At 45.2% G+C, this 27616-nt stretch overlaps 1 protein-coding gene and 1 pseudogene across 2 annotated transcripts in view; one reads left to right on the top strand and one right to left on the bottom strand.

Moving 5' to 3' along the window:
- The window catches only part of GLIS1 (GLIS family zinc finger 1), a 280799-nt gene that overhangs the window by 143073 nt on the left and 110110 nt on the right, over window positions 1-27616 (bottom strand). The window lies entirely within an intron of this gene.
- LOC119528181 overlaps window positions 1-27616 on the top strand; it is a 76456-nt pseudogene that overhangs the window by 48542 nt on the left and 298 nt on the right.

Here is a 27616-nt window from a genome sequence, read left to right as displayed (position 1 = left end):
TTATTTTCCATGCCCTGCACAACCATCTTTGAAGTGGGCTGGGAGCCACCCCTTTGCAGTGCTGCGGCCAAGAGATTACTCAAGGGTACTTGGGATTGAGCTGGCTTGTGACAGTGCTACTCCTCCTCTGCAGAAGCCCATAGGGTACACAGCCGAGAGACAGGGGAGCCACATGGAAGTGACAGGAACCCTACACCAAGCCCAGGGATTAGTGGGCCCATGGCAGAGAGGGACTGAGGGGAGTCTGAGCTCGAGAGGTGGACGCCTGCCGCAGCCTCAGGCTATCACAGACACAACCCCAGGAACAGCTGGGAGTACTGGGTCTTAAAACTGTCTTCCCTGCCAAACTGCACAGGGCACAGCCCCAACCCAAAGGCTGGAGGTCCCCATTACACAAGGAAAATTGGTGCACTGATTGGACATCCACAGGGTTTGGACCTCCACTCACTGTATAAGTGAAGTTGGGGAGAACTGGATTGAGGATAACAAGTAGCTCGGGAGCACCATCTGCTGGTAGTTTCAGGGAGAGTGCACTGCATCAAGCTGTGGCTCTGTAAAATTACAGATAATTGTTTAAATAAGCCTACATATCCTAAAAGAACCCTATCAAGATAAGCAAATGCCAAAAGGCCAAAAACAACAGAAAATTATAAAGCATATGAAGAAACAAGAAGATATGGATAACCCAAATGCCCAAATTAAAAAATCAGAGGACATACAGAACTTGGAGAAATTAATCAAAGAAGTAATCACAAACACCAATACCATAGTTCAGGATATAAAGGACATCAAGAAGACCCTAGAAGAGCATAAAGAAGAATTTGCAAGAGTAAATAAAAACAGAGGATTTTATGGAAATAAAAGAAACTGTTGATGAAATTAAAAAGATTCTTAATACACACAGTACTAGATTAGAGGAAGCTGAGGAACGAATAAGCGAACTGGAAGAGGATAGGCTGGAAAGTGAAAGCACAAAAGAATGAATGGTGAAAAATAAAAAAAAATTCGACATGGATCTCAGGGATATGATGGACAACATGAAGTGCACAAATATAAGAATCACTGGTGTTGCAGAAGGGAAAGAGAAGGGTAAAGGACTAGGAAGAGTATTCAAAGACGTTTTGGGGAGAACGTCCCAACCGTTCGAAATGACATAAATACAGAAATCATAGATGCCCAATGACCTCCAAACAGAATAAATCCAAATAAACCCACACTGAGACATAGTCTGATCAGACCGTCAAATGCTAAACAGAAGGAGCAAGTTCTGAAAGCAGCAAGAGAGAGGCAAATCACCACATACAAGGGAGACAACATAAGACTAAGTAGTGACTACTCAGCAGTCACCATGGAGGCGAGAAGGCAGTGACATGACATATTTAAAATTCTGAAAGAGAAAAATTTCCAACCAAGAATTCTTTATCCAGCAAAGTTCTCCTTCAAATTTGAGGGAGAGCTTAAAATCTTCACAGACAAAGAAATGCTGAGACAATTTGCTATTAAGAGACCTGCCCTACAAGAAATACTAAAGGGAGTCCTACCAGCTGAGAAAAAAAGAAAGGAGAGAGAGAGTTCTGGAGAAGGGCACAGAACTAAAGAATTTTAATACGGATACATTAAAATAAATAAAGGGAGGGGGATATACCCAACAAATAAAAACCAAAGGATATGATGGCTGATTCAAGAACTGCATTCACAGTAATAATATTGAGTGTGAATGGATAAACTCCACAATTAAAAGATACAGATTGGCAGAATGGATTAAAAAAATATGAACCATCAATATATTGCTTACAAGAGACTCATCTTAGACCCAGACAGACAAAGAAATTGAGAGTGATGGATGGAAAAAATATTCCATGCAAGCTACAGCCAAAAGAAAACAGGAGTAGCAATATTAACCTCAGATAAAATAGACTTTAAATGTAAAGATGTTATAAGAGCAAAGAAGGACACTATATACTAATAAAAGGGACAATTCAACACGAAGAAATAACAATCATAAATGTCTATGTACCTAATCAAGGTGCTCCAAAGTACATGAGACAAACATTGGCAAAACTGAAGGAAGCAATAGATGTTTCCACAATAATTGTGGGAGACTTTAATACATCACTCTCTCCTATAGATAGATCAACCAGACAGAGGAACAATAAGGAAATTGAAAAACTAAACAATGTGATAAATGTTTTCAACTTAACAGACATATATAGAGCATTACATCCAAAATCATTAGGATATACATTCTTCTCTAGTGCCCATGGAAGTTGCTCCAGAATAGACAATATGCTGGGCCACAAAAGAAGCCTCAATAAATTTAAAAAGATTGAAATTATTCAAAGCACATTCTCTGATCACAATGGAATACAACTAGAAGTCAATAACCATCAAAAGTTTAGAACATTCACAAATATCTGGAGGTTAAACAACACACTCCTAAACAATCAGTGGGTTAAAGAAGAAATAGCAAGAGAAATTGCTAAATATCTACAGATGAATGAAAATGAGAACACAACATATCAAAACTTATAGGATGCAGCGAAGGCGGTATTGAAGGGGAAATTATAGCTCTAAATGCATATATTTAAAAGGAATAAAGAGCCAAAACCAAAGAACTAAAGGAACAACTGAAGAAGCTAGAAAATGAACATCAAACTAATCCTAAACCAAGCAGAAGAAAAGAAATAACAAGGATTAAAGCAGAAATAAATGATACAGAGAACAACAACAACAAAACAATAGAGAGAATAAATAAAACCAAGTTTGTTCTTTGAGAAGATAAACAAGATTGACAAGCCCTTAGCTAGACTGACAAAATCAAAAGGAAAGAAGACCCAAATAAAATAACAAATGAGAGAGCAGGACATTACTGAGGATCCCAAAGAAATTTAAAACAACATAAGAGGAAACTATGAACAGCTGTACACCAACAAACAAGATAATGTAGAGGAAGTGGACAATTTCTTGGAAACACATGAAAACCTACACTGTCCAGAGAAGAAATAGAAGACCTCAACAAACCAATCACAAGCAAAGAGATCAAATCAGTCATCAAAAAGCTTCCCACAAATAAATGCCCAGGGCCAGATGGCTTCACAGAGGAATTCTACCAAACTTTCCAAACACAACTGACACCAATCTTACTTAAACTCTTTCAAAAACTGAAGAAAATGGAACACTACCTAACGCATTTTATGAAGCTAAAATCACTCCAATACCAAAACAAGGTAAAAATGCTACAAGAAAGGAAAACTACAGACCAGTCTCCCTCATGAATATAGACATAAAACTTCTCAACAAAATACATGCAAATCGAATCCAAAGACACATTAAAAAAATCATACACCATGACCAAGTGGGATTCATTCCAGGCATTCAAGGATGGTTCAACATAAGAAAATCAATCAACGTTGTACAACACATTAACAAATCAAAAGGGAAAAATCAAATGATCATCTCAATAAATGCTAAAAAGGCATTCGAAAAAATCCAGCATCCTTTTTTGATAAGTACATTTCAAAAGGTAGGAATTGAAGGAAACTTCCTCAGTATGATAAAGGGAATATTTGAAAAACCCACAGCCGGCATAGTACTCAATGGCAAGAGACTGAAAGCCTTCCCTCTAAGATCAGGAATGAGACAAGGATGCCCCCTGTCACCACTGTTGTTCAACATTGTGCTAAAAGTGCTAGCCAGAGCAATCTGGCAAGACAAAGAAATAAAAGGCATACAAATTGGAAAGGAAGAAGTAAAACTCATTATTTGCAGATGATAAGATCTTATATCTGGAAAACCCTGAGAAACTGACTACACAGCTACCTGAGCTAATAAACAAATTTAGCAAAGTAGCGAGATACAAGATTAATGCACTTAAGTCAGTAATGTTCCTATACACTAGAAATAACCTAACTGAAGAGACACTCAAGAAAAAGATTCCATTCTCAACAGCAACTAAAAAAATTAAGGAATAAACTTAATTTAGGATGTAAAAGACCTATACATAGAAAATTACATAACTTTACTAAAAGAAATAGAAGGGGTCCCAAAAAGATGGAAAAATATTCCATGTTCACGGATAGGAAGGCTAAATGTCATTAAGACATCAATTCTACCCAAACTCATCTACAGATTCAATGCAACTGCAATCCAAATTCCAACAACCTACTTTGTAGACTTGGGGAAGCTAGTTATAAAATTCATTTGGAAGGGAAAGATGCCTCGAATTGCTAAAAACATTCTAAAAAAGAAAAATGAAGTGGGAGGACTTACACCCCCTGACTATGAAGCTTACTATAAAGCCACAGTAGTCAAAACAGCATGGTACTGGCACAAAGACAGACATATTGATCAATGGAATTGAATTAAGAATTCAGAGATACACCCCCAGATCTATGGTCAACTGATCTTTGATAAGACTCCAAAAACCACTTGTTCTAGTTTGCTAATGCCGCCAGAATGCAAAACACCAGAAATGGATCGGCTTTTAGAAAGGGGGTTTATTTGGTTACACAGTTACAGTCTTAAGGCCATAAAGTGTCCAAGGTAATGCATCAGCAATCGGGTACCTTCACTGGAGGATGGCCCATGGTGTCCGGAAAACCTCAGCTGGGAAGGCACGTGGCTGGCGTCTGCTCCAAAGTTCTGATTTCAAAATGGATTTCTCCAGGGACGTTCCTCTCTAGGCTGCAGTTCCTCAAAATCGTCACTCTTAGTTGCACTTGGGGTATTTGTCGTCTCTTACCTTCTCCGGAGCAAGAGTCTGCTTTCAACGGCCGTCTTCAAACTCTCTCATCTGCAGCTCCTGTGCTTTCTTCCAAGTGTCCCTCTTGGCTGTAGCTCTTCTTCAAAATGTCATTTACAGCTGCACTGAGTTCCCTCTGCCCGTCAGCTCATTTATATGGCTCCACTGATCAAGGCCCACCCTGAATGGGTGGAGCCATGCCTCCATGGAAATATCTCATCAGGGTTATCACCCACAGTTGGGTGGGTCACATTCCATGGAAACACTCAAAGAATTACAATCTAATCAACACTGATAGGTCTGCCCACACAAGATTACATCAAAGATAATGGCATTTGGGGGGCATAATACATTCAAACTGGCACACCACTGAACTGGGATAGAACAGTCTCTTCAACAAATGGGGCTGGGAGAACTGGATATCCATATCGAAAAGAAAGGAAAGAGGGCCCCTATCTCACACCCTACACAAACATTCACTCAAAGTGGATTAAAGACCTAAATATAAGAGACAGCACCATAAAACTCCTAGAAAATAGTGTAGGGAATCATCTTCAAGACTTTGTATTAGGAGATAGCTTCTTAGACCTTACACTCAAAGCACAAGCAATGAAAGAAAAAATATATGAATGGGAACTCTTCAAAATTTAAAGCTTCTGTGCCTTAAAGGAATTTGTCAAAAAAGTGAAGAGGCAGCCCACTCAATGAGAAAAAATATTTGGAAAACATGTAACTGACAAAAGACCGGTATCTTGCATACATAAAGAAATCATACAACTCAATTGCAGTAGTACAGACAGCCCAATTATAAAATGGGCAAAAGATATGAAAAGACATTTCACTGGAGAGGAAATACAAATGGCTAAAAAACACATGAAAAAATGTTCATCTTCACTAGCTCTTAGGGAGATGCAAATTAAGACCACAATGAGATATTATCTCACACCAATTAGAATGGTTGCCGTTAAACAAACAGGAAACTACAAATGCTGGAGAGGATGTGGAAAAATTGGAACTCTTATTCATTGCTGGTGGGACTGTATAATGGCACAGCCACTCTGGAAGACAGTCTGGTGTTTCCTTAGAAAACTAGATACTGAGTTACCCTTTATACCGGTTTGTATGTATTATGTCCCCCAGAAAAAGCCACGTTCTTTGATGCAATCTTGTGGGGGCAGAGGTATTAGTGTTGATTAGGTTGGAACCTTTGGATTAGGTTGTTTCCATGGAGATGTGACCCACCCAACTGTAGGTGATAACTCTGATTAGAGAATTTCCAAGGAGGCATGAACCTGCCCATTCAGCATGGGCCTTGATTAGTTTACTGGGGCCCTATAAAAGCACAGATGTAGCAGGACTTCAGAGAAGCTGCAGCTGAGACAGACATTTTGAAGATGGCCATTGGAAGCTGATGCAGACATTTTGGAGAACGCCACTTTGAAACGCAACCTGGGAGCAAGCAGATGCCAGCCATGTGCCTTCCCAGCTAACAGAGGTTTTCCAGATGCCAATGGCCTTTCTCCAGTGAAGGTACCCTATAGTTGATGCCTTACCTTGGACACTTTATGGCTTTAAGACTGTAACTTTGTAACCAAATAAACCCCCTTTATAAAGACCAATCCATTTCTAGTGTTTTGCCAAATAGCAGTATTAGCTAACAGGAACATCCTTCGATCCAACAATTTCACTTCTCAGTATATACCTAGAAGATCTGAAAGCAGTGATATGAGCAGATATTGGCACACCGATGTTCTTAATGGCATTATTCACAATTGCCAAGAAACGGAAACAATCCAAATGCCCTTCAACAGATGAGCAGATGAACAAAATGTGGCATATACACACGATGCAATACTACACAGCAGTAAGAAGGAAAGAGGTCTTAAAATATATGACAACAAGGATGAACCTTGACGACATAATGCTGAGCAAAATAAGCCAGGCACAAAAAGAGAGATATTGTATGTCACCACTAATGTGAACTCTGTGAAAAATGTAAAATAAATACTTTATATTGTAGAATGTAGGGGACCTAGATATAGACAGCAACTAGTGAAGGGGGAATGATAATCTAATAAGAACAGATAAGCTACTGAGGGTAATCTCAATGTTATGGGAATGCTCAGGAATGATTAGGGTTTGCAAATTTTCTTGGGTATGGTAGGAACATGTTGGAAGCAATGTAGTTATTTTAGGTTATTTGTTTTTCTTATTCTTTTGTTTTGCTTGAATTGTTTTTTTTTAATTTTTTGATAAAGAAAAAAGCTATTGCATTAAAAAATTTCCTTCAGTGTAGTTATTTAGGTTATTTGGTTTTTCTTATGCCTTTGTTTGATTACGGTTTGTTAATTTTCTTGGGTTATGGTAGGAACATGTTGGAAGCAATGTAGTTATTTTAGAATGTTTTTCTTATTCTTTTGCTTTGTTTTGTTTGAAATGTTGTGTGTCTTTGTTGTTTGTTTTTAATTTTTTGAGAAATGAGTTAAAAAATTTTAAAAAAAGATTGTATGATATCACTTATAAGAAGAAATAACTAGAAACAGCAAATTCGCAGAGATAGGAAACAGATTAGAGGTTACCAGGGGAGGGGGGAAAGGGAGAGTGTCTGAAAGAGAGAGAGAGAGAAAGAGAAAGGAGGGGGAGGATATCCTAAGAAAAAGAATCATTTGGGGGAACGTCTGAAAAATATCTGGGAAGATGTATTTTAAAAAGTGTTCCAGAGCCGCTGCACCTAACACCCAGACTCCTTACCCTGACATTCAGGGGCTTTCCTAAACTTACCCCAGACCACATCTCTGGTCTGATCTCCCAGGACTGTGGGCATGTGTACATATGCATGTGCACCACCTCCCCCAATAGTCCAGGCCTATGAGCCTTTTACCATTCCCCTATCATGCCCTGAAGGAAAAGCCCCCCACTCCCATGCTTTTTGCAGCTCTCTCTCCTGGAATGCCTTTCTAACCACTTCAACCCGGCGAACTCACTTCTACGAATCCTTCAGAGCCCAGTTCAAACATTTCCTCCCTGAAGCCTTCCCAGATCTCTTCTGTGCTCCACAGCCCCATGAACGAGCCCCCCAGGAGCACTGATCACCTTGAGGCATCATGCTGGGGGCCCCTCCACTGGATTGTTAGTTCCCGGGACAGGGACTGTGTTGTTTCTCCCTCACTCCTCACCGCTGGCTCAGCTCCTGGCTCAGAACAGTGCTCTAGAAACGAATGAAGCACGCGGTGGGTGTCGAACAGGCCTTGTTAGAAAGATGAAGGGGGAGATGAGCGGCTATCACTGGGCACCTTGCTCCACTTTTCCCCACCTCCCTTCCGCCACGCTGGCCTCTTCCGAGATCTCAGCCACAGCGAACTCGCCCCTACTTCTGAGCCTTTGTACCTGCTCTTTCCTCTGCCTGGTGGGCTCTTCCCCCACAGCGTTCATGGATGGGTACATCTTGTCATTCAGATCTCACTTCCTCCGGGAGGCCCTCCTTGATCTGCCCAGATGCTCTCACTGTATCCCCTCACCTGCGGGCATGTTGTTCTATGTGCTCATTGGCTGTCTCCCCCTGCTTGAATGCAAGCTCCGTGAGAGCAACGACTCCCTCTGGACTCTTTAAGTACCGAATCACGTGGATTTTGAAAAGCCTGGAGAGGCTCCTTGATGATCACACACAGGTCTTGAGAAAGCCTAGGCCATCCAGTATGTGTGGCTTGGGTTCTTCTTTCCAATATTTACCCACATACTCACGGCTGACCATACATGTTCATTGTGATGAATTTGGGGGAGGGGAAGCTTCAAAAATGAAACCATAATCCCATCTCCTAGACTGCTTAGCTTTTGTTACATTTCTTCATTTTTTCACTACACTATACGTGTGATTGTATGTGTGTGTATATGGGTACACACACACACACAAATATCTAACATCTTACTACATATTGACATTTGTATAGTATTTGTTACACTAAATACCAATCGTGGGCATTTTCCCATGTCACTTAGAATTCTTCATAGACCCTCTTTTGAACAGCTGCATAGTATTGTGACATGGGATTGCACCATAATTTATTTAGCTATTCCCTGTTGTTAAACATTGAGATTGTTTCCAATTTTTTGGTATCATAAATAACACTGTGATGAGTGCCCATGAACATAAATCGCTGTTTGTATCTCCAAATTCTTCCTGAAGATAAATTCCAAGAAGGGGAACTCCTGGGTCAAAGTGGGTAAATATTTTCCAGGTTCATGAAACACTGTCAAACTGCCCTCCAGAAATATTGTGCCAATTTACACTCCCACCAGTGATCTGTGAGAGGGCCAATTTCATTGCACATTGCAACAATGAGTGATAGAATTTCCTGTATCTTTGATAATTTGCTAGATTTAAATGATATTTCACTCTAATTTTAATTTTGTTACTAGTGGGAGCAAATACTTGAAAATCATTTTTGTCTCTCTGTATGTATTCTTCTGTCAACTGTCTCTGTCCTTTATTGTTTTTCTTACCATTTTGTCAAAGCTTTTTGATAGATTAAGGATACCAAGCTTGCTTCTTATAGCAATTATTTTTCCCAATTTATCGCATTTAAATTTTTACACATACAAGAAAGTTTCAAATTTTTATGGTCTAATCTAACAGTCTTTTAGGTGAGCTCACTTCCACGGTCTTTAGCTAAAGTTAGTCCTTTCCCAAGCAGAGATCAGACAAATACTTCTCTATAATACCTTCTAATGTTTTATGTGGTTTCATTTTCTACACTTATCTCCTTAATCCATCTGGAATGTATTTTGCAGTATAATGTAGGTAAGGATCTAACTTTATTTTTTCTCCCAAATAGCAACCAATTGTCCCCATCTGTGTTATTTTTTCAAGACCTCTATAGCAGGCTTCTACTATCTCCCATAATTATGCCACAAAGTACCACAAATATCGCATGCGTGGACCTACACTTTATAAAACACTAGACCTCGTTCATTTGGTGTGTTTTTGTTGCAGGCCTTTTATTGGCAGGGACTATTCTAGGCGCTGGGAATATAGCAGTGAATAAAACAGACAACGGTCTCTGCTCTCATGGAGCATATTCTAATGGGGAATATAAAATAAAATAAATAAGTAAATTATTCAGAATGTTAGTGATGAGGAAAAAAAACAGGAATAAAGATAAGGAGCATTTGAGGAAAAGATGCATTTCTATATAGGGTATCACTGTTGACACCCGATATGTGCTGTTTTAGATGTATTATGTCCCCCCAAATGCCATGTTCTTTGATGCAATCTTGTGGGGGGCAGATGTATTTAGTGTTGATTAGATTGGAATTCTATGATTGAGTATTTCCAAGGAGATGTGATTCAATCAACTGTGCGTGAATCATTTGATTGGATAATTTCCATGGAGGTGTTACCCCGCCCATTCAGGGTGGGTGTTAATTGGATCACTGGGGTAGTATAAAGGAGTTCACAGACAGAAGGACCTCAGAACAACTGAGAGTGACATTTGGAGGAGCTGCAGCTGAGAGACACATTTTGAAGATGGCCTTTGGAAGCTGACACTGACATTTTGGAGAAAGCCATTATGAAACACAACCTGGGAGCAAGCAGATGCCAGCCACGTGCCTTCCCAGCTAACAGAGGTTTTCAGATGCCATCAGCCATCCTTCAGTGAAGGTGCCCGATCGTTGATGACTTACCTTGGACACTTTATGGCCTTAAGACTGTAACTTTGTAACCAAATAAACCCCCTTTATAAAAGCCAATTCATTTCTGGTATTTTGCATATCCAGCATTAGCAAACTGGAACACTATGTTAAACAAAAAAGCCTCACTGTTGGTGTCATTTGGGTCAAGACCTGAGGAGATGAGTGATTGAGTCATGTGGCTGTCCTGGGGGTGGGGGTACATTCCAGGCAGAGGAAACGGCCAGTGCCAAGGCCCTGGGGTAGCAGTGGACCTAACGTGCTCCAGGATCAGCAAGAAGCCAGTGTGGCTAGAATGGAAGAAGCCAGAGGAGATGAAGGAGGAGAGGAGGCCAGAGGATGAAGGGAGGATCAGGCAGGGCCTCATAGGCCATGGAGCAGAGCTTGGTTCCCTCCAGCTCTGGGTGAGATAGGGAGTTTGGGGGCATTTTAAGCAGAACAACATGATTTATGTTTTAATGCAGTATTTGTCACCCTCGGCACTACTGACATTTGGGACCAGATAATTCTTGTGGGAGCTGTCCTGTGCATTGTAGAATGTTAGCAGGATTCCTGGCCCTACACACTTGATGCCAGACACATGCTCCCACCCTGGTCATGACAATCCAAAATGTCTCCAGACATTGTCAAGTGTCCCCTGGTAGGTAAAATCGCCCCCAGTTGAGAACCACTGCTTTAGCAGGATCACTCTGGCCACTCTGCTGATGGGACAAAGGCAGAGACAGGGAGACCAAGTTTAGAGGCTGCTGCAACAATCAGCCAGTGAGAGATGATGGTGGCTTGGGCCAGGGTGGTGAGAATGGCTGGATTCTGGATCAACTGTGAGTGTGGAGGCATCAGGATTCACCAGCAGATCAGTTATAGGGAGTAAGTGAAAGAGAAGGGTCAAAGATGACACCAATTTTTTGTCCTGAAGATCTGTAAGGATAGAGTTGCCACATACTGAGACTGGGAAGAGAGCAAAAGGAACCGGTTTGGGGGAAAGTATCAGGAGGACAGAGTTGGTCATATGTTTGAGATACCTTTTAGATACGCAAGTGAAGAGTCGAATAGGAAGCTGAATTTGCAGCTCTGGAGTTCAGGAGCCAGATAAGGGCTGGAGACATAACTTTGGATCAATGGTACATAGATGGTATTTGAAATGCAGTGATGCAGGATGTGATTACTGCGAGAGTGAGTATAAACAGAAAAGAAAGTGGTTCAAGGGCTGAGCCCTAGACACACCAATGTTTAGATATCTGATAGATGAGGAAGAAAGGCCAAAGGAGTAGAAGGAAAACCAAAAAACCAGAGAAGTGTCCTGAAGACCTGGGAAGGAAGCATTTCAAGGCATAGAGAGGACTCAGAGCTCTGTGCTCAGAGCTGCTGACGGGACAACTAAAACGAGGTCTGAGAATTGTTCATTGGATTTGGCAACACGGAGGTCACCAGTGACCCTGTTAAGAGTTGATTGGATGTGAGGGTGGAGTTTGTTTACTCCCCCACCTCAGTCCTGCTCACTGGGATTACTTCCCCAGAATCTACCTTTCCTGAGGAAACTACTGACCACAAAAGGTTCTACTCTGGGTGGAGACCAGGCTAAGACAAATGGGAAGGAGAGAAATTGCGAGGGGGCTAGCGGTGGGTGTGGAGTCAAGAAAGGTTTTTCTGTTTTCTGTTTTCAAGATGTTGGAAACAACCACAGATTTGTACACTAATGGGAATGATGAGAGAGAGAGAGAGGGGAGAATTACTGGAGTAGAGGAATCCTTGAGTTCAAGTGAGAGGGTGGGATCTAATGTATGAGTCGAAGGTCCATGGCAATTGGAGGAGAAGCAGAGAGTGGGTGGATATGGCAGGAGCTTGTATAACTTCTCTTCGGATGGACTCGTTTTTCTCAGTGAAACAGGAAACACGGTCATCATCCAAGAATGATGGGGTGGAGGTGTTAGTGTTCAAAGAGAGAAGAGAAGGTGTGTGATAGTCACCTAAGAGCGTGGGGAGTGGATGGAGCAGGGAAATGCACCGAGCACCTACTTGACTTTACTGAACATGAATTGAAAGTGAGACCTGCCAGCAGGGTTGCACGTTCTTCTCTAGCCACGTTCAGCAGCAGGGTAGAGTGGAGGGAACAGTGGAGAACTGGATTTAACCAGGGTTGTAATTTACCTCCATTCACTTATCCAACAAATATTTGCTGAGGACTTGGTTGAGTGTCTGGCACTGCGCTTTCTTTATCTAATCCTCCCAACTACACTTTGAGGAAGGGTTTATCTCCACTTGGCAGATGAGGAAGTGACTAATCCCAGGTGACACAGGAAGCTCAGGACTTAAGCCCAAGATCTGTGGCCTTTTCCATTAAACCACGGCAACTCCCAAGTTGGCAGCAGGACAGGATGACTCTAGAGTCCAGGATGACTGGACTGAGGCAGTCCAGGGGTTAAGTCTTGGCTCTGCCACATACAAATGGTTTTGCTACTGAGTGCAGAAGGACATGGACATTGCTTTCCTGATTTTGGGGGTCAAATTCCCAAAGATGTGAGAAAGAACTAGGCCATGACCAATGGAAGTGTCTGCAGGGGCTGTAGAGTGGACTGTCTTCAGGGTCCCCGAATTCAAAGACAAGTGTCTGAGGTTTAAGTACCATTAGCTCCACTCTACAGCTGAGGAACAAGAGCTCAGTGAGGCAAAGAGACTTCCCCAAGGTCATACAGCAAGTTGCAGCTCCTGGAAGCAATGTCCATCCTGCTGTTCTCTGTTGCCTTGTACTCTGTGTCTTCAACTCTGGGTGGAGAAAGCAGATAGCTCAGGGAGAAATTGCCTCTGAAAACTAATGTGGCATCAGGGGGTGAGTGCTGGCACTATGAGTCCTGCTCCAGACATGGATAGCTAACTGTCTACTCAACATCGCCATCTTTCGGTGTTCTCTGTTTTATCCTAAGGATCTCAAACAGTGCTTGGGACATCCGAGCTGCTTAATAAGCAACTGATGAGTGAATGAGTGCAGAGATCCTCAATATCTCAGTCAAAACTCAAAAAATAGATCGAAAATAGATAATCTTAAAAATAAGACCGCCATGTACTAAGACCTCCTGAATATAAGGCTCACATCAAATGCTATATATACCTTCTCTCATGTAATCCTCATCCAACCCTCTAAGGAACTGTTCTCATCCCCATTTTCAAGATGAAGATATTGAGACTCAGAGGGATTAAGCAATTTCTCCAGAGGCTTAAGTTCCTGGCTGCTAAAACAAATACCATACACCGAGTTGGCTTAACAACAGAAATTTATTGGCTCACAGTTTCAGAGGCTAGAAGGCTTACTCTTCTGGTATCTTCTGGCTGGCTGGCAATTTGGGGGGGGTTCCTTAGCTTTTCCATCACATGAATGCACATGGCAGAGTCTCCTCCTTTCTTTTCTGGGTTCCATTGACTTCCTCTCTTTCACTCTCTGAATTTCATTCTGCTTATAAAGGACTCTGGTAATCTGAATTAAAGCCTAATCTGATTCATTTGGGCCACACCTTAACTGAAGTAACATCCTGAAGAGATCTTATTTACAATGGGTGCACACCCACCAGAAGGCAGACCAAGACCAAGAACATGTCCAAACCGGGGTACACAATTCTATCCACCACATCCAGAGTCACAAAGTGAATAAACAGCAAAAGTAGGGTTTGTCCCAGGACAGGATGTGTTTTAACAATTACACTACACTGCTTTAATTCCCTAGCAATATATAACAGTATGTACCTAATAACATGCCTTCAAGATATTTATACCAAAACTCACGTAACTATAAGGAGAAATGGGAAAACTCCAAAATCATTGATGGAGGTTTTAACAGAACTCTTTCAGAAACAGATAAAATAAGCAGACAAAAAAAAAAATCTATACCCATTAAGGATATAGGAAAGCCAAACACAATTAACAAACTTGACCTAATGGACAGATATAGAACATTGTGCCCAACAACTGCAGAACACACATTTTTTTTTCAAGCATCCATGGGATATTTACAAAGCTGGCCATGCACTGGGCCATAAAGCAAGTCTCAATAAATTTCAAAGGACTGACATAAAACAGAACATGTTCACTGACCACAATGTAAAAGATAATTAGAATTCTGATATGTTTGGAAATTAAGAAACATACTGAATAATCATATAATGGAAATTAGAAAATATTTTGACTGACTGATAATGAAATTTCTACACATCAAAACTTGTGGGGTGCTGATAAAGCAGTACTTAGAGAAAAATTAATAGTTCTTAATTTCATAAATGCTTTTATTAGAAAAGAAATGTTGCAATTTAATGAATTAAGTATCCATTTTAAGATGCAAAAAAAAAAAGAAGAGCAAAATAAAGTAGAAAGAAGGACATTATAAAGGTAAGAGCAGAAATCAATGATACAGAAAACATACACATATGCATGAACACACAATAGAGAGGGTCAAGAAAGTCAAAAGTTGGTTCTTTAAAAAGATTAATAAAATTGACAAACCACTGACCAGACAGATAACAGAGAAGAAGAAGGAGGTACAAATAACTATATAAGAGTGGAAAAAGAGATGCTATTGATGCTACAGGTAATAAAAAAAAAAGTTTAGGGAATATTATGGACATCTTTATGCCAGTAATTTTGAAATGTAGTCAAAATGGACAAATTTCCAGGAAAATACAATTTACCAATTAAAGAAGAAATAGAAAACCTGAACAGTCCTATTGGCATTAAAGTAATTCAATTACTGGTTTAAAAATCTTCCCATGAAGAAAACTCCAGGCCCAGATGGCTTTTCCAGTGTGCCCTACCCAACATTCAAAGAAGAAACAATTCTAATCTTATGCTCCTTCTTCCAGAGACTAGAAAAAAGAGGAATACTCCCCAAATAATTGTATAAGGCTAGGAAAACCTTGATATCAGTGAGGAGTATAAGAAAGGAAAATTATAAGCTAATTTCATCCATAAACACAGATGTAAAAATCCTAAATAAAATATTACCAAATTGAATCCAGCAGTGTATAAATGGGGAAAAATACATCCAAACCAACTGGGGCATATCTGATACATGCAAAGTTGGTTTAACCTGAGAAAATCACTTAATGTTATTCACCACATTGAAAATGATTTAGAAAGAAAATAATACGCTCATTTCAATAAGTACAGGAAAAGCTTTTGATAAAATTAAAAACTCCTTCATGATTTTAAAAGAAAAATGTTAACCAACCTGGAATAGAAGGAACCTCCTTAATATGATAAAGAATATTTACAAAAAGGCTACAGCATGGTTAGTGGTAAAATGTTGAAAGCTTTCCTTTGGATGTTGGGAACAAGACAAGGATGCCCTCCATCTCCACTCCTATCAACATCACACTGGAAGTCCTAGCCAGTATTGAAAGGCAAGAAAAAAATTACAAGACAGAGGATTTATAAATAGAGCTGAAATCCATCCCCAGCTTTCTGTGATTCCAGCCCAGCCCACCCAGAGCCCTCCCTTCTCTGATCCCAACTTGAGCTTTTCCTGTCTTCAACCCTCCACCTACCCCCTCACACAGTCACTCAGCAAACCCGCTGGGCTTTCTGTTGGCCCACTTGCTCACCTGACATCTGCCTCACACTGCTCTCCACCTTTGTTGTTTCTGACTTTCCTTCCTAACAGAGTGAATTCTGGGTGCAGGGTCCACTCTCCTACTGCTTGTGAGTTGCACTGTCCTATCTCAGCTCCTTCTGCTCTCAGTTCCCTGTGGACAGGTCTGATTCACCTCTGTGTCCTGAGCCCCTCACACACAGCAGGTGCCAGGGGGTGCTGGCTGCACGATGAATGAGTGAATGAAATGTGCCAGAAGCAGTAGGATTCTGTCTCCCCAGAGAGGTCTTCCTGCTTCACCAGCATATAGCAGCCTTGTTCTCCTCTATCATTAAGGTCTGCTATTCACCGAGCAGCTACTGCACTAGTGGGCTCTGGGAACACAAAGGGGCATTCTGAGACCCTCCCCGAAGGAGCCAGAGAGCACCTGATCCAGCCTGCAAGGTCAGGAGAGGCTTCCAGGAGGAGGGGGCCTCTAAAGTGAGCTATAAACGATGCATGGGTTTTAGCCTCTGCAGGAGGGTGAAGGTGGGAGGATGTTTGGGACAGGGGAAGTACCAGTGTGTTCCTGAGGCTGGAGTGCTGAGAGAGTTCAGAGAACGATGAGGACAAAGAGGTCGCTCCAACAAATCTATGGAAACTGTGGACCCTTCCCCCAGAGAAATGCATGAACACACTCACAAGATTGTGCATATACCTTGAATCCTATCCCGGGACTCCCAGGTTCTAAGAATCTGGACTATATCCTGAGGATGGCAAAATTGAACCGTACTGGACTTAGGGGAAGGAAAATACAACTGAGGTTGATTTGCTGCCCACTTTCACCCATGACCTTGGCCAGGACCCAAAATAATCCCCCCCCAAGCCAAGGCTGACCTCCTGTCTGGGACAGAAATTCCACATCCAATGTGTGAGGTCCTGCAGGCCCTGGCTCGTGGCACTGGACACAGCATACCCTATAGAGGCTTTGCAGAGACACCATCCCCCTCATGCTGGCTACCTCTGCTGAGCACTCACCATGCGCCAGTCAGTCTTGGGCATGTGCCTGAAATGAGACATGGCACATGCCCAAGACTGGGGACCTGGACAGAGGACCCAGTGCAGGGAAGAGGCAGGGCCTGGTCAAAGTCCCCTGTGGGCCAGACCCCAGAGCCTGGACATCACTTTGAGGGCGGGGGAGAGCAGGATCCAATCGGGTTGGGAGAGATCACTCTGGCTGGGGTGTGAAGAGGGAGCCCTAACCACGGTGGCGACTGCTATGCAGGAGAAGCACAAGTGGCCTGCTGCGTGCAGGGGGAACCTCACCTGGTACATATGTGGGAGGAAGACCAGGGAGGACATCTCCAGGGAAAGGGATGTTTCCTTCTTTCTTTTCATTTTGACAGACAATAACCACAGACCTGCTTGGTGCTAGACACCAAAAATCCAAAGGCGAGGGTGCCCACCAGCTTGTTAACATCACCGAGACTAGAATGAGCATCGGCTGCAGGAAGGAAGACTGAGCAGAACAGACACTGGCCCAAGGGACGGCTCAGGCCCCAGCCAGCCAGAAGCCCAGGTCCCTCCACAGTGGACAGATGAGGCTGAGACCCTCATGGGCTTAACCAGGGGCCACGCAGAGAATCACAGAGTCTGTAAGTGATCAAGCCAGTCCTGACCCTGGTCCATCCTCCCTCTTTCCCCAACCGGGCTGCCTCCCAACCCCAGCAGGGCTATGGAGCAGTGGCAAGGACCTGGGAGTCCACACTACACTAGCTATGGACCCTGGCCAGCTCAGCTCACTGCCGCCCGGGGCCAGACGGCTGTCAATAAACCCCTTTCCAACTCGAAGATTCCATACACCCAGATGCCAGAGGAGGAATAGGCAGATGAAGCCAGTGGATATAAAACAGGGAGTGAGCCTGGAGAGAAGGGGTCAGGGAGACCAGTGGGAGAGGTGGAACTTGATGCTAGAAAAAAGAGAGGCAGCAGGAAAGCAGGAATAGGGCCACCGGGGGCCCAGAGCTACCTCCGCTCACCGCTGGGTGCCTGGACTTCCTCCTCCACTCCTTAAGGGCAGGGAGTGGAGGGCAGAGCGACCAAGCTGGAGAAGATGACTCCCAAAGCCTTCTAATTTAACAGAGTTGTGGGCAGCACAGGCCTCAGAATCAAACCAGGATGTGCCACTGATCACTGAGTGACTATGGGCAAGTCCTCACCCTCTCTGAGCCTCGGTTTCCCCATCTGTAAAATAGGCAGAATGACAACTACCCAAGAGGGCTGTCCTAGAGAGCAAACTACACCAGGTGACACGGAGTAGCCACACAGTGGTAACTGCACCCTCCAGCATGACACTGAGGGAGCCCAGGAAGAGGGGAGGGTGTGTCCAGGGGCCCAGACAGGTAGTTGATGAGATGAGGCCTCAGGCCGTCTCTCCCGGCTGCGCCAAGCCTGATGTCCCAGTGCCAGGCTGCTGAGGAAACCTCTGCACCCCACAGCCGGGTTTCCCACCCTCATTTGGGAGTGTTTTCCTCAACCCCAGAGGGTGGCTCTCCTCCCCCTGTCCCACTGGCCCACAGGGTGGCAGCTGCCATCTTGGAGGTCAGGCCCAACCCCCACTCCGAGAGAGCCTGTCTGTCTCCTCAGGGCCGGCAGGAGGCGCCCTATAAATCAGTCAATAAATTCCACGCAGATGCACACAAGTTGTTTTCGTTGGAACCTTGGACCTCTTCTGCGGTGGCAGTGAAACCAGACTCTCTCAGGTGATTCAGAATTTGAGGGCAGCCACGGCTGGATCCACCAGAGGGTGACGATAATATTTTCTTTCCTGTCTTACCTCAGAGACAGGGTGGTGTTTTCTTTCCAGCCCGCTATCCTGGGCCGACAGCAAACTCAGGTTTACTCAGTGAATATTTATAGACCCCTGTGGTTGGGGAAACCAGTCATAAGGACTTTGAGCACTGTGGTGGAGCTCTGCAGCATAGGGGTGCTGTCTCCCACATGACTCACAGAATCTTCACAGCCAACCCCAGGCAGGCTTCATCATCTCTGTTTTGCCACTGAGGAAACCAGCAGAATATGGATGCGGTTAAAAGCTGTGGCTTTGCTGACAAAGGTTCTAGGTTCAAATCCCAGGTCTAACACTTCACTGAGCTTCAGTTTACACTTCTACAAAACAGGGATAGTACACCTAACAAATAGGAACACAGTGATGATTAAATTAAATAATATATATGAAGTGCTTGCATAGGGCCCAGCATAGTGTAATTATTCAACAAATTGTCACTATTAATATTAGTAATATTATTATTGCTCAGAGAAGTGACACAGCCAGGCCAAGGTCACACAGCAGAGAGAAGAGTTCAGATGTGCAGCTCTGGATTCCACGTTCTTTCTCAGCTTTCTCTCAGCCTTCTAGACTAATGGTCGCTCTGGCTTCTGGCCCCTCCTCCAATCCACCAGGGCAGCCAGTAGAGGAGAAGGCAGCTTCAGGTTGAAAAGGAAAGGAAAAATATCCCATGGTGAGTTGTGTGTGTATGCTGGGCCTCTTCCTGGGAAGCAGGGATGTGATCTGGGTCTTAGACCCTGAAGTCAGGATCAAGGTAACGTGCCCTGAGGTGGTTCCCAAGGCAGCCAGGATTCAGGCAGGACAAACACCAACTCTTTTTTCAGAGGCTCCCCAAGTCCCCTTTACGAGAATGCCCAGTAAGAAAGAAAACTAGGGGAGTCTGCACACGAGTTAGTTATTTAACTCCTTTTTGTTGTAACTGAGTAGGAGGAATATACATAGGCCGTGAACCTGCCTTAAAAACAGGTCAATTACTCCTCAACTTGTTTTGGCTAAAATCCTGACCTGCCCCTCGCTGGGCCTCAGTTTTTCAGCTGATGGTTGGGGGCTGGATGACAGGATTTCTGAGGTCCCCGTGCCCTGGCCCTCTGTGGGGCCTGCCAGGTGGGTGTTTGGACTGAAACAGCAGCACAGAGCACCTATGAGTAGGCACCATTGGAGCGCTTCACTTGGACCATCTCATTCACTCCTTACCGCAACCCGAAGACCTCTGAGGGAGGGCGCACCATCAGTGTGCCCATTACACAGATGAGGAAATGGGAAAGTGAAGTAATTTGCGAAAGAGGTAAAGCCAGGGTTTGAAACCCAGGCAATCTGGCTCCAGAGCCACGCTGTTCCACACACACACACACACACACACACACACACACACACACACACGCCTGCAGAGTCTGAGCTCAGCTGACATTCATAGCAGGACTGGGACATAAAGGAGAAGCACTGGTGGGAAAGGGGGATCTGAGGACAACTCAGAACAAGGGCTTCAGAGGCACAAGGAAGCTAGGCCAGGGACGATGAAGGGTGGTTCAAAAACCTGACCTGGGACACAAACGCAGCACAGGGCCCATACCAACACTGTGTAGCAATAAACAACTCCTTGGAGATGATCCCCAGATGTCTTGGGTGCCTGTGGCATGGTCTTCTCGGAACCCATGGTGCCCAGCCCAGGGTCTGCACACAAGAGGTGCCCATCCCCAGCTGAGCACCTGGGCTGAACATAAGGGTTCAAAGGTGAATCCAACAAAGCCCCTGCCCTTAGGACTTAATGGGACAGCCAAGAAAGAGAATTATGACGAGATACAGACAGCAGAGGTCTCAGTTTGGCCCTCAAGGCCCTCCAGGGCTTGACCTCTGTTCACTTCTCACCATGATCTGCTCTTACTGTATTAGCCACACCCAAACTCGTACAGAGCAGTCTGGCTCTTTGCCATCTCTGGGCTTCTGCTCTCTGAATCCCCTTTGCCTAGAATGTTCTTACTTCTTCCTAGGCCTGGCAAACTCCTACTTGTCCTTCAAGATGCAATTCAACAGCCACCTCCTCCAGGAAGCCTTCCCAGACTACCACAGCCTCCTCCCTGACGCCTCACCCACACCCCCCAGGTTATACTGGCATCTCTTCTGCTCTTCTGGCTTTCACCACTCCTGGCTTCCCTCCATCCAGCTCTGCTCACTCTGGGTTGTCATGGCTATTACACACCACTCTCCCCCACTGGACTCTGGGCGCCTCCTCACCTTGGGGCTCCCAGCATAGGGCCTGTATTCTGCAGGAATTTGTGGAATGAATGAGTCAATAACTCAACCAACAGACCATGCAGGAATGGATGACCAGAACACCTCCCTAAGACACAGCTCTGTGCCACCTCCACTGTGAAGCCCTCTCCATATCCTGACAGCATTTTGCCATCTACCTCCCTTACACTCCTCCTGTCGGGCTGCCCGTACCAACAACTTCTCTGGGCTGGGCCCACGGAACACAGAAACAAACCAGAGAGGCTCAGGATGGACTGTAAAACCCAGGTAAAAGTGTCCCATTGCATTCTCCCCACCAACCACCAGCCACCATGAGAAAAGGAAAGGCTCAGGAATGTGCTGCAAGGCGGGGACCTGTGACATCCCGATGGCCACCTGCTCAGCCACGATGCTGTAGCCAGGACAGGCAGGATAGGCTGCCAGGGTTGACTGTGCAGAGACAAAAGCCCAGGAAACAAGAGTGCATGAGGGAGGGAAAGGAAAAAGGGAGAGGGAAAAAATAAAAAGAATAAAAAGAAAAAAGAGGTTCTGTTGGTATTTGTTTTCAAAGCCACTGACGAAAACCAGATTTGAAGTTTGGGGGAAGAAAAGGGATTTAGGCCTTTCAAATTCCACTCTCCACTAATTGACTGCAGTTTCCTTTGAAAGAGCCCCCAGCTCTCCTGAACAATCAGTGGCCCAGCTGGGACTCAACAATCAGCGGCATCCAGGCCTCCTGGCTCCAGAGGGTCGCCCCAGCTGAGTGAGCTCCGGACAGACAATCGAACGGATGGATGGACAGGCAGACAGCACAGGAACCCTCATAACGAATACCAAATACCGACTGAGCTCCACCTGGAGACAGACCCTGTGTTAAGGGCTTCCCATATAAAGGGGACAGGTGGGGTTTAAACCCATGTCAGTATGACCCCAGTGCCTGTTTTTGACATTTTGCTGCTGGCCTCTCAAGGTGCTTGTGGCTTATCTCACCGAGGCAGTGGGGAGCCATAGCAGGTTCAGTGCCAAATTGCTGGGGAGAAGGTTTTCTGAGAGAAGAAAACTGCCTAAGCCAACATTCTTGGGGCTGTGAGTGAAAATTCTTACAGGGTGAGGTGCTCCCCACTACACACCCTCTGGCACTCCCTCCCCATTCTGCCAGGGAAACCGCCCATGCTCCCTGCTCTTTTCCCGACAAAGTCAGAAGCACCTTGCAACTCAAGCCCTCTTAACCCTCCTGCCTCCTCCCTCTCCAGGCCTCAGAACATTTGAAGGACATTTGAACAGCAGCTCAAAAACAAATATCCCTAGTCCCACTTTGTACTTGGAGAAACTGAGGCCCAAAGGCCCAATAATAGCCCCAGTCTCACTTAAAGGTAGCTCAGGTTGTTAAGCCCAAACTGTATGAGGCTCTCCAATCTCATTACTCACAGAACTCCAGACAGGCAAAGGGACTTGCCCAAAAGCTACACAGTCAGGCTTGGAGTAGTGGTGTCTAAACCTATACCAGACTGCAAAACCCACACCCTTTTCCCCAACCTGGCCCATTTGTCTGGACCATGACCTCCCAGAGTCATTGCTCCAAAGGAATCTATGAGCAGGATGAACAGAATGCCCTGGGAAATGTCAGTTGTCATTCCACGAGTGAAAGGGGCTGCCATCCTTCAGCAAAGGAGGCAGCTTTTGCAAATGCTGGTCCCTCTGCCTGGAAAGCCCTTCCCCCTGGAAAAGTCATACTTATACTAGGAGGTTTGCTCTAGTACTCACCTCTTCCAGGAAGCCCTCTCTGACCTCCCTTCTGTGCCTCCTGTGCTGCCTTCTCTCCTGCTTTGCCTGGCACAGTGTGGACTGACCACCCACCCACTGACTCCCAGACTGTGAGCTCCTCTAGGGAAGGGACAGCTCCTTTCCCATCCCAATTTCCCAGTGCCCACAGTAGGAGCTCCAGAAATGTCTGGTGAGGGCCAGAAGAACCTGAACACCCTGGGAAGAGCCCTGGGTTCAAGTCCCGGCTTCATTACTTGCCGACTATGTGACCTTGGGGAACTCACTTGCCCTCTCTGGGCCTTGGCTTCCTCACCTGAAAAACTACAGGCGAAAAACACTGCCCTGTGGGGTTGAAGGTACAAAAGTGCTTTGTGAATTATGGAGCTTTACATAAATTATAATGATGGTGAGGGCAGGGGTAGTGAAGCTTTGGAGGCAATGGGGATGGTAACCTTGGTGGTGAGAGAGAGGATGATATTCCTAACACATCTTCCTAACATGTCATAACACCTTTGATCGAATTTCTTAGGAAAGAACAGTAAATCTGCCCATCTGGGCTGGAGAAAAATAAGGGACTTAATGATCACTCAGCACTTGTTCTGTGCTAGGAACTGCTACATCTAGTATCACATTTGTCCCCCAGCCATGAAGAGGGCTGTGTGCGTCTTATCTCCCCTTCACGAAAGGCATTGCTGCCCGAGAGGTGAACTGCTTGCCGCAGGTCTCGCTCAGGGCACTCCCATTCCAGAGCCTGTGCTCTTCCTTGCCTCCCACCCTGGGCTGTGCCCAGAGCTCTCTAGAAGAGTGTCTGCCCCACCCCACCCCTAGGCACTACCGGGCGCTGGCCCTCCGCATGCTGCTCCTGGGGCCAGCTGGCCAGGCCAATGCAGCTGCCCAGCAGGCCCAGAGCCCCTTGGGCCAGGCCACACCCACCCTGATGAATCCCCAGGCACATGCTGCCCTGCTTCTGTTCCCCATTACAAGGTCCGGTGCCTGTCCAATAAATCAGGCTAATGAAGTCTGATGAACAAAGATTCTGACGGAGGGATGCCGTAATTATTAACATCAGCAGTTTGGCAATCTGGGATCAGGGAAGCTGCCTTGCTTTGAAGGGGAGTGAGCGGCAGAGCGGCTCAATTTAGATTGCTCTGGACATTGCAGGCAGAAAGAGCCAGGGTCCCCTGCACCGACTTCACCAGCACCATTGCAGGGAGTTTCAGGCTCCTAAGGGGCACACGGGGCCTTCCACCGGGGCTCTGCCCACTTCTCCAGCCCCAACCTCTGTAATACCCTGTAAGCTGTTCTCACCACACCAGTTCATTTTTCCAGGCCTTTGCAAAGGCTGTTCTTCTATTGGTGTTGATGAACTCCTATCCATCCTACAACACCCAGCTGAAATGCCACCTCGCCACCTCCTCCAGGAAGCCTTCGAAATATCCCACATAGGAAAGCACTCTCTCCTCCGTGCTATAAGGCTTGTCTCCCCAACCTCACATAAGCTAAACTCCACCCTTTCTTGTGCCTTCAGATACCATTCCCTCTGCCTGGAACAACCTACCCCGGCAGCTTCAACTCCACTCATCTTTCCTGTCTCCAATTAGATATCATCTCCTCTGGGAGGCCCCATCTGATCTCCCACCCATGTGCTTTGGGTACTGCCTCTGGCCTCCAGTTCCCTGCACTTGGCCCTTGTATTGTAACTGCTGGTTGCATGTCTGTGTCTGTCCTCATGGCAATCTGTCCTCCGTGCCCAGCATAGGTGCTCAGGGAAATGTGTGCTAAAATGAGTTTCATCACTATCAAACAGCAAAGTGCCAGGGCAAATCGAGGCCTCCAGACTCTGAGTCCTCTCTACCCTGTCTTCTCAGACTCAGAGGAAGACCTAGCTCCTAGCAACTGAACAAATGAAACCATCAAGGTCTGCTGTGACCCAAAGGCAGAGGGCTTCATATGGAAGGAATCAAGAGGACCAGGGAATAAAGTACCAGTTGAAACAGACACTTTATTATCCCAGGCCATAAACCTGATTTACACACAGGTTTCTTCTTTCTAGAAGCCCTGTAAAGTTTTAACTTTGCCCCAGCAAGGCTGGGGAACAAACCTTCAGAGGAACAGGAAATCACTCATTATGCCTGGGGGTCCCAGATGCTCCTGTCCTCCCAGTAACCCTGGGATAGAGTCACCTGAATGAGGTGCAATGGATGGGGCTGGGCTGGGGGCCCAGAGACCTGTTCTAGTGCAGACTCTGCTGCACACCTGCAGTGTGGCCTAGACAAGCTACTCCCCTGCCTGGGCCTCAGCCTCCCCATCTGTACAACGGCCACAGGGAAAAAAGAGATTAGGGCAGATGGAGGGCAAACACTCAAGGACAATCTTACTGGCTATGTGACTTGGCAAGTTACTGAACCTCTCTTTTCCTTGCACATTTCCAAATGGGGGGTGGGAGTTGGAGAGGCAGTGTAATACATACCCACTTCCAAGGGTTATTTATGAGCGTTGCAAGGTTAATATTTGTGAAGAGGGTACAGCAGCTCCTGGCACACCCTGAGCGCCCTCCTCCACTATGCTCCCATGGGTCTCCCACCATCCTAAGCCACCAGGAGGTGATAAGTAGAAACAAGGTCCTTCTAACCTATTGTCTAAATTCACCTCAGACAAATAGGAGGTACCTAATATTATCCCCACACTACAAATGAGGGGACTTAACTTCCTTGTAATTCCCTGAGCTGGGAGCCCAGCCTTGGACTCTCGATGCCAAGAATCCCAAGACCAGAGAATGTTCCAGGCCAACTTCCTTTGGAAAGAAGGGGGCAAAGTGTGGGAAGGAGGAGAGGATCTGCATTAGGGTCAACTCACATATATTGGAAGATGCGTCCAAAGACACCATTCAAGGTCAGCTGACCTGCCTCCTTTCTACCTCCCTTCCCACTCAGGGCGGGCAGGCTCCCTGGAACATTCTCCCCCATAGAGGGCAGAGGCCCCCATCGCCCTACGCAGGCTTCAGCTCACACGTGACCACACCCAAGTGCCTCCAATCACCCAGCTAAACTAGCACCCCTATCCCTGCTTTATTTTTGTATTACTTCTGGGCAAAATACTGTATTCTTCTTTCATTCATTCAGCTTATTCAGCAGATATTTATTAAGTACCTCTTATGTACTAGGCACCATTGTAGATATTTGGGATACAACCGTGAAAACAAAACAGACAAAAATCCCTCCCCTCCTGGAGCTTACATTCAAATCACGAATGAGAAATATGACAAATAACTAAAATATATAGTATGTAAGAATGTGGAAAGTGCTTTGAAAAAAATTGAGCAGGTAAGGAGGATCAGGTATGCCAGGGTAGGGCAGGTGTGGGGAGAAGCTCTTTTAAATAGGGTGTTGAAGGTAGGCACTAGAGAAAAGGGGAAGAAAGTTGGTTCAGCAGATATGTGGGGGGACGGGCATGCCAGGCAGAGGGAACAGAGAGTACAAGGACCCTGAGGAGGCAGCGTGCTTGGCTGGAGCGAAGGGAGGAGGGAGAGGAGTAGACAAGGCTGTCAGAGGGGTCCCAGGGCCTGGGGCCATACTGTAGGACTCTGGCTCCCACTGTGAGTGAAATGGGGAGTCATTTTACTATAGCTGCTCATGGTATAAAAGGATCACTCGGGCTGCTACATAGAGGGCAGAGTCTCACTTTTTTGTTGGCTTACCATCTGACTCCTCCATGAAAATATAAGATCCATGAAGCCAGGGACCTGGTCTGGGTTGATCATCACTGTATCCTCAGGACCTAGGACAGGGCTTGGCACATTCAGGTGCTCAGTGATGTCTGTGCAATGACTGACTGGCTGACTAAAATGATGGATGGATGGATGGATGGATGGATGGATGGATGGATGGGTGGGTGGATGGATGGGTAGATGGGTAGATAGATAGATAGATGGATGATAGATGATAGAGAGAGATGGATGGATAGATGATTGATGAATGATTAGATAGACAGATGGAGAGATAGAGACAGATAGACAGACAGACAGATGGATATAAACACTCACTCCAGCCACACTGGCCTCCTAGCTGTTCCATGTACTCGCCAAGCACGCACTGGCCTCAGGGCCTTTGCACCTGCAGAGCCCTGGCCTGGAATGCTCTTCCCCCTCACACCTTCACGGTTCATCCCCACCCTTCAGATCATGTCTCAAATGTGACATGAACAACAGGGACTTTCCCAGACATGCTATTTAAAATGCTATTATACAGAGTTTGGAAGACTCAGAGCTGCTGTCATCTTCTCATCTCTGGTGCCTAAACCATCCCAGGACCCATGATGTCAAAGCCACTGCGTGGGGCAAGAAATAGTCACGGTTGAGCCCCAGCTGGGCCAATGATGGCTCACACTATTCTGGTCTCTTTGGCACGTCTAGCCTGAAGAAATGAGTGGTGGGCTGGGTCCAAGAAAAAGCACAGTGGTTACTATAATGAAAGACAGAGATACCAAGAAGAGTAAAGGGGTTGAGTTCATCTCATTTTTGGATAAAGAATCTGTGCAAAACTGAACCAGAGCAATAAACAATAAATAGCTACTTGGTGGAGTGATAAAAGCAAGCCTTGCTGTTGACGATGGAAGAGCAGCTGAGTTCATCTGAAGGCAAAACTACTTTGATAAATCTAAGTGTTATGAATGTGGGGAAGGTGGACCCTTGAGTTATGCCTGTCCTAAAACTATGCTTGGAGAACGCAAACCCCGAAAGAAAAGAAGAAAGAAAGAAAAAGAAAGAAAGAAAGAAAGAAAGGAAGGAAGGAAGGAA

The sequence above is a fragment of the Choloepus didactylus genome, chromosome 2 (assembly GCF_015220235.1).
Source record: "Choloepus didactylus isolate mChoDid1 chromosome 2, mChoDid1.pri, whole genome shotgun sequence".
Taxonomy (NCBI): Eukaryota; Metazoa; Chordata; class Mammalia; order Pilosa; family Megalonychidae; genus Choloepus; species Choloepus didactylus.
Note: the sequence above shows the minus strand (reverse complement) of the source record. Positions and strands in the feature narration are given on the sequence as shown.